Below are 9,347 nucleotides of genomic sequence, written 5' to 3'. Positions count from 1 at the left end.
AGGCGTGAGAGAAATAGATATAGATTTCAAAGGTGATATTTCTAAAGAGTTCAGAACAAGATCACATTTATCATATCACATATCAGTTCACCAGCTAGATATACCATTATAACATATTATGAAACTAATATTTGTCATCATTCATGTACAAGGACCATCTTCTACACATGACCAATATTTCACAACCATCACAAAGTGATTCACTGATAAAGCCAGTGTATGTAATGTCCTTCCTTTTCCTCAGCTCATTAGGCATTTTCCATAAACCAGCCTACATGTTATTTGTCCCCACATTTGTGACCTTGTAGTTGTTGTACGGTGGAGTAATGCTTGACTTGCTATACTGAGGGACAGACACACTGACACAAGCCATGTTGTAGTTGTTGTACGGTGGAGTAATGCTTGACTTGCTATACTGAGGGACAGACACACTGACACAAGCCGATATTGGATAAATAGATAAACATGAAGAGATTATTTACCTGAAAAGATGATTTATCTATTCATATGATTTACTATCAGACATGATTACAAATTAAGACAACTGGTTTCCACTAAAAGAATTATAAAACGTACAAAATTCACATGAAAATCTACACGGTCGATATATGTTCTATCAACAGTGTGAGTAGATAAATTTCTAGCTCCTCATTAACATTCTTATCAATTCAACTCATTGAAAATATCTTCATGACAAATAAAGCCAGCTAACAGTGTGTCATAAGACCAGAGCCCCTGCCAAGCTGGGACTTGGCCAAACATAAACAACCACTTTCTTATAGACGATTAGTCAAGGTTCTGGGTCGAGCACCAGGATCTATTGACTTCCGTCCGACATAATATATTTTCTCTGATCCTTCATCATCATCACCACACTCCCGGCACCCATCAATAAACCCTTCCCAAATTCCTCACTTCCTTATAAACTCGTCCCTGTAGTCAACAATTAAGGGAACCTAAACCGACCAAAAAGCATTACGTTGTTCAACAATGTAAACCCCAGCTAGGGTGAGCCTTAGACACTCTTACGGTATATTGTGATGGACGAAGACATTACACCACCACCACCACCAGAAAAATGAAAATTACATATTTACTTAATATAAGAACCTATCACTCTGCCATCGAATGCATATGGCAAAAGTGTATTTTTCTTGTGGATTTCTGTTGAAAGTACATGGGATATTTTATCTAAGTAAATTATTTTATACGATAATGAATAAAGTCCCATAACTTTTCTGGAGCATATGATACAGAAATGTATGTAACGTGAAACCGGTAGAATTAACATATCTAACATAAAGATTTCTATTTTGCAGATAACATAAATTTTTACATGTAGAAATCAGTAATATCTTCAACAACCTAAACATGATATCATCAAATCTTATATCACAAGCTTTTTATACGGGTTTTACATATTAAAAACATACTGCATACAGATTAGTAATGTAGTTATTATATGCACAAGTTATGAGTTTCTATTCTTCAAAACTCTAGTAAGATCAATCAAGTATACTTTGAAAAATAGACTTGTTCATTTTGTCGTGATAAACATTAAAAACAAACCATTAATGTTTTCCTTAAAAACATTCTTTGTGAATTAGAATAAATCATTTTCTGGAGAAAACGTATAATAGTATCAACAAGACACAAATGATCAAGTTTGATAAACTAAAATTCATTAAATGACAAATACAGAATATTAGTGAATGTCACCAATCTTAGCGATATAATTAAACCAAATACGATACCCAAGTTTTCAAATAATTAAAAGTAATAAAAGAAGAAGCCATCCAGAGGTAACTTGTTACTCCCGGCGTAAACACTTATAGGCGGAATCCGGTAACACCTCTTGAATAGCATGTGGATGACAGAGTGGCTAGGCTCAGAAGCATGTTCTCCACTTCAACTGACTAATGATATGTCAAGACAACACAAACCACATACATCGATTGTGAGGATGGAATCAGGGATGAAACATCTATAACTAGAAAGGTTAAAGATACAAAGATGGTGAAATACCTTTACCCGGGATCAGTAGCACCTGTGGCAATGGACACACCTTTGTAATGCTTGATTACTTACAACTGATCAACTTTAATACGAAAGTCTTAGGTATTGTCCCTCAGAAAAACTTTTAATAGATATTTATAAAAACACATATATGTGTTAGATATACGCTATCTCTAGAATATATCTTTACCCGGTATATCTATCTCTAGAATATATCTTTACCTGGGACGTGTAACACTTGTGTGGATAGACACAACTTTGTAATGCATGATCCATTACACGAAATGAACTTCACTAACGAAGAGTTATACCACGAGTCGTTGGAGAACATTAATCAAATACCTATACAGAATTTTTATGTCAGATAGGAGGCATTTCTTGATAGTAAGCATAAGAAATGATGATGAAAGAAAAGGGACGTAGATGTGATTATTTTGTTAAAAGATGAAATACTCCTGCATTAAACTAACTCATTGTGTTCCATTTTCACTTAGATACCCACATGATAATGCATTCTGTTCTTTATAATAATAAATGTTTATGTTTTTAACACGTTTCATCATTTCTTATATAATATTAAGGATTCAGGCTTAAAGATCTTGGTTCTGAACAACCATTATAATGCAACACAATACATAATTATAATAAACAAGTCATTTATCACAATAACCATTATGTTTGTACCAGATTCTTTAAGTTTTCAGTCACGTTTGTTAATATCGGTGCTGTTTCCTGTGGGGCAGGATAGCGCCAGAAATGGATGAAGGCAAGCAAGTATGTATATGTATATGTCATACATAAGAAAAACAACTATCCTTGTATGAGGAAAGCATCTTGGTTGTGCGATTAATTTCATTTTTCTCTTCAACAATGAACATCACCCTGGTATAGTGAACATATGCTTAATATGATCCTGTAAGCGCTAGCAGGTCAAAAGCATCTTCAAGTAATGTAAAGTGTGTAGTGAAGATGGCTCTTAACCAGACCCGTGAGTGAGCAGGATGGCATGTGATACTGTCAAGGGAAATAATGTCGGCGTTTTGGTTTATTGATAAGAAATGCTATCATTCCCTTAACACAGTTACCAATTCCCACCAGTGGCATAATTATCACTCTCATGAATAAATTCACTGTAATTTTGATCACTGTCATCTTTACCATTTATACCATACAGTTATTTTCAGCAATCTAACTTATGCATTATCATTACTGTACATTACGTACATTACAGCAGTAGTAATCTTTCGTGTGTGATAAAAGATGGTGACGTCTTTCCCATACACATATCATTATCAACTATTTACCTTACTCTACATAGAACACTACACTTACCTATCAAAACACACGCCTCTTACTATATTCAAGATTATCATAACTACCCTCCTTTTTTAACAGGATTAACCATCCTTCATATGCACATATACATGCCTACCACAAATATTATCATAACTACTCTAGACAATATAAAAACATAACTACAACCATATGAAGTTTACAACCAAACTATATTTTTTATCCGGGATATTAAGAGAACATATCACCAACCATTTCTCACTAAAACAAAAACAGATCATCCATCATCATGCGCACTGTGTACAAAAACGTTCATCGTGTCCTGCCAAACATTGGATCAACAAAACCTAAGGAAATGCTGCTCATGCTCCTGGACTGGCTACCATGGCGCAGTGGATCCACCTGGTCATTGGTTACCCTCCCATATTTTGCACCGGCATTGTTGTACCTTGTGGGTATGTGCAGGCGTGTGTTTCTCTCATGTCTTCGTAAGAGTGTTCGCCTGGCACTTTACACCATCTGGGTCATTGTAGTCACCTGCTTCGTTCTCGAACAGGAGTTCTTGAGCGTGATGGAGCCAGTGGTAGTGAGCGCAATAAGATGGCTCGTAGGTCTTGTGCGGAGAGTTGTGAGGAATATCGTGCGGGAACTCATATTCCAGGTGACTATGTTCCTCTTAGTGTTCATCATCCTCGTGAGAATGGTGGTGGTGGAGGTAATGGTTCCTATCATTAGAAAGGCTGACTACGCTGTGCAGGTCACACAGAAAGTCCATAGAATATTCTTGGATGAGATAGTTGTGGTACTTGTCGTGGAGGTGGCAAAGATGATGCTCACTGGCATTCCTGTACTCATCGTAAAGATGGTCACAAAGGTCAGCATCTCTGTATGGTCAGTTGTGTTCAGAGAAGCAGTGATCTTGGAGACTATGGCACAGTGAATGCCAACAACACCTTCAGGGTCCTTTCTCTCCTGGGGGCCTCATCGAGGAAGTCTTCATCGTTGCAACACTCAGGTTGATTTTCTGTTATAGACTGTTGGCTGGAGGCGCCGTTGTAGTAACAGTTTTGAGCTGGATTGCTGAATATTTGGTACGATCGTCATGGTCCTGCACACACTGGTAACCGCCGCCATAGTACATCTTCGTCCAGCAATTTACGTGATTCAAATGACGTCGAAATTGGGTAAATACGTAGTAACCTTTGTGAAAGTGGTCAACAGCAGAAGAGGGTGTGTTGAAATGGTTTGGACATATGGAGATAATGAGTGAGGAAAGATTGACAAAAAGGATGTAAGTGTCAGAGGTGGAGGGAAGAAGGAGAAGCGGGAGACGGTGGTTAAGTATAATAAATAGATAGTTTAAAATATAGATATTGATATTATCATTAATATCATCGCTATTGTTATCATTATCATTATTATTAGCATTATTATTATATGGTTATCATTATCATTATAATTATTATCATCAATTCTATTATTATTATCATTTTTATCATTATTGTTGTATCATTATTATTATCATTATTAATATCATTATTATTATTACTACTATTATTATCATCATAATTATTATCATATTATTATTATCATTATTATTGTCATTATTATTATTATTATTATTATCATCATTATTATTATTATTATTATTATTATCATTATTATTATTAAAATTATTATTATCATTATTATTATTATTGCTATTATTATTATCATTATAATTATCATTATTATTATTATTATCATTATTATTATTATTAATATTATTATTATTATTATTATCATTATTATTATCATTATCATTATTATTACTATTATCATTATATTATTATCATTACTATTATTATTGTCATTACTATTATCATTATTATTTTCAATATTACTATTATTCTTGCTTTGAAGAATGTATGTGAGAAATACTTAGAAATACAGATGGACTTGTATGTAGCCTTTATGGATCTGGAGAAGGCATAGGATAGAGTGAATACAGATCCTCTGTGGAAGGCAAGTTGCTAGAAGCGGTGAAAAGTTTTTACAAAGGATGTAAGGCATGTGCACAAGTAGGAAGAGAGGAAAGTGATTGGTTCCTAGTGATTGTCTGTTTGCATCAAGGGTGTGTGATGTCTCCATGGTAGTTTGATTTGTTTATGGATTGGGTTGTTAGGGAGGTGAATGCAAGAGTTTTGGAGAGAAGGGCAAGTATACAGTCTGTTGCGGATGAGAGGGCTTCGGAAGTGTCAGTTCTTGTTTGCTGATGATACAGCGCTGGTGGCTGATTCGGATGCAGAAGCTGGTGACTGAGTTTGGTAAAGTGTGTAAAAGAAGAAAGCTGAGAGTAAATGTGAATAAGAGCAAGGTTATTAGTTTCAGTAGGGTTGAGGGACAAGTCAATTGGGAGGTAAGTTTGAATGGAGAAAAATGAAGAAAGTGAAGTGCTGTAGATACTGGGAGTGGACTTCATAGCAGATGGAACGATGGAAGCGGAAGCGAGTCATAGGTTGGGGGAGAGAACGAAGGTTCTAGGAGCGTTGGAGAATGTGTATGTTGGAGGGAAAGAATATTATCTCGAAGAGGAAAAATGGGTATGTTTGAAGGAATAGTGGTTCCAACGATGTTCTATGGTTGCGAGATGTGGGCTATAGATAGGGTTTTGCGGAGAAGGGTGGATGTGTAGGAAATGAGATGTTTGAGGACAATATGTGGTGTGAGGTGGTTTGATTGATTAAGTAATGAAAGGGTAAGAGAGATGTGTGGTAATAAAAAGAGTGTGGTTGAGAGAGCAGAAGAAGCTGTTTTGAAATGGTTTGGTCACATGGAGAGAATGAGTGAGGAAAGATTGACAAAGAGGATATATGTGTCAGAGGTGGAGGGAATGAGGAGAAGTGGGAGACCAAATTGGAGATGGAAGGATGGAGTGAAAAAAGATTTTGAGCGATTGGGGCCTGAACATACAGGAGGGTGAAAGGTGTACAAGGAACAGAGTGAATCGGAACAATCTGGTATACCGGGGTCGACGTGCTGTCAATGGATTGAACCAGGGCATGTGAAGCGTCTGGTGTAAACCATGGAAACTCTGTGGGGCCTGGATGTGGAAAGGGAGCTGTGGTTTCGGTTCATTACACATGACAGTTAGAGACTGAGTGTGAATGAATGTGGACTTTGTTGTCTTTTCCTAGAGCTACCTCGCGCGTGCTGGGGGTAGGGGGTAAGGGGAAGAGGTCATTTTCATATATGCTGGGGTTGCGATGGGAGTAGATAAAGGCAGCAGGTATGGATATGTACATGGGTATATACGTATATGTTTGTGTGTGTGTTTGTATGTATACGTTGAAATGTATAGGTATGTATTTGTGCGTGTGTGGGCGTTTATGTATATACATGCGTATATGGGTGGGTTCGGCCACTCCTTCGTCTGTTTCCTTACGCTACCTCGCTAACGCGGGAGACAGCGACTAAGTATAATAAAATTATCTTATGGAGGCAAAGGTGAAGATTTGTAGATGTTTTCAGAAGAATGTTGGGGTGAAGAGAGTGGTGCACTAGATGAGACTGGTGAATATGTTATGTACTTCAAAATGTTACAGAAGACTTAAGGAATCTAATGAAACATAGTGTTGTTCTGATAGATTATTTGTTTATAAGGACTATGTATTGTGTTGAACTTTAATGGTTGTTTAAACCAATGCCTTTCAGCCAGAATCAGTAAAGATGATAAGAAATTCTCAACAGTTGATAAAAACATAAATCTTTATTTTCATAAATAACAGAACATATTCTCCTCTGGGGATTTAAAAGAAAAACAACACAAGAGAGCTAGTTTAAGGCAGGAGTATCTCATTTTCGTAACAAACTATATACTATTACGTCCCTTTTCTATCATAAATCTTATGTTCACTTTCAACAAATGTCTTGTATCTATAATAAAAATTCGGTATAGAGATTTGTTGAATGTCCTCCAGCGAGGCGTTGTATGAGTCTTCGTTAGTGAAGTTCATTTCGTGTAATGGATCATGCATTACAAAGTTGTGTCCATCCACACAAGTGTTACACGTCCCGGGTAAAGATATATTCTAGAAATGGCGTCTATCTAACATAGATACGTCTTCTATAGATATTTGTAAAACATTCTTCTGAGGGACAATACCTAAGACTTTCGTATTAAAGTTGATCAGTTGTAAGTGATCAAGCATTACAAAGGTGTGTCCATTGCCACAGGTGCTAGTGATCCCGGGCGGGTCAAGGTATTTCACCATCTTTGTTTCCTCAACACTTCTAGTTATATATGTTTCATCCTTGATGTGATCCTTACAATGAGTATTCATGGTTTGTAATTCTCTTCATCCTTATCATAGCATTAATCAGTTGAAGTGCAGAATACTTATATGAAACTGACTACTGTATTCTGTTTGAGACATAATGCTATAAAAGGTGTTACCGGACTCCGCCCGTAAGTGGTTATGGTTCACATTCTGGCTTCATGACCTTTAGGTGATAGCCCTTAAATCCAACAACATATATACATCCTGTTATACAACTGATGTTACTGTCTGACGTATGTATGGTGCGGCTTGATGACCTTACCTGCTGATGGCTAATATCGACTGTTATCATCTTGCAAATTGTGTTATTTGTTTGCTTTTCCGTACGGTACACATTCTGGTTTAACGAACTTTACTTGTTGACAGCTGTAAATTCAGAGATAATAAAACATACTTACGTGTTACAGAGGCCGTATGATAAGGGCCCGAGCCAGGCAAGGACCTGACGAATCTGTAAACAAGAAATGACCTGTTAGGCAAGATCAGAGAAGGGGCCGTCCACACTCTAGATGTAGGACGTAAACCTAGAAAATCTAACCACGACAACAAACAACAGGTAGGTGAAGACCTCACTAGTGTGACAACGACAGTAGATAACTGCTACGAGGAGACCTGCTGGTGACTCTAACAATAACATAACTGTACAGTAAACAGACTTCTAAGAACGGGCTGTCCTAAGACAAGGGCCCATGTCAGGCGGACACCTACCCAATCTAACAACAACAATCTATCTAACTATTTGTTGTCATATATGAATCCTGACTCCATAACTGTTGATTAGTAGATTGCTTCACGTGGCAGAGATGATCCAGTCATTACACACGACAAAGGTACACTACTGAGCTCCGCCTCGTTCAACTCTGGGCTAACTAGCGAGCTACAAGGAACAGCCTTCCTGACCACCATTACCACACCTTGCAACTGCTCACTTGAAACGTTTCTGACAATTAACTGCCACTGTTGGTATCATCCTCAGCTGTGTTGACGACCCGTCCCTCACACCTCTTGTATACGTAAGGCTGGTGAACAGTATACGTTCTCCTCCCAACACAGGTCAGGAACATTCTTTTATATTGCTTATTTTGTTTATTTCATTTTTGAAAGCGAATGAAAGTGAAAAGGAATACATATACTAACGGGAGCCTAGCTATGATTATTACACCTAAGTCCAGCCCCATTAAGACTGTCTTAATAGATATACAAATACCAGCAGAAGACATGCAGAAGGAGTGGTCATGTTGTGTGTGCAGCAGCCACACATCACACCACCGTCCGTGCATGACTGCTGGAGAACATAACCCCAGGTTGTATATACTGGATGAAATGATTGCATATCAAATTGGAAATGACAATAACACACTTATCCAAAAATATAGAGTGTATGTTAGATTTGTATTTTTATTGCCTTATATTTCTGTTACGTCATAAACAGTTATTATTCAATTGTAGGATTAATGACAGTCACCTGTTACGTAACACTTAGACATGTGGCGTGAAAATGTAATCAAACATCCATAAAGGTTTTGTAAAAAATGTACAATTGCTAGCTTGAGTTCTACAGCAGTGCTTCATGTTGCTTTGTAGTAAACATAACATTCCTAAATTGTCTTGGCTCAGTCTTCGGCGTGACCTCATCTGCTGAGAACACCTGGCAACTGAGGCAGCAGCTGACGCACCTTGGTATGGCAACTGAGGCAGCAGTGACACACCTGGGTATGG

Source organism: Panulirus ornatus, chromosome 9 (genome assembly GCF_036320965.1).
Source record: "Panulirus ornatus isolate Po-2019 chromosome 9, ASM3632096v1, whole genome shotgun sequence".
NCBI classification, from domain to species: Eukaryota; Metazoa; Arthropoda; class Malacostraca; order Decapoda; family Palinuridae; genus Panulirus; species Panulirus ornatus.
Note: the sequence above shows the minus strand (reverse complement) of the source record.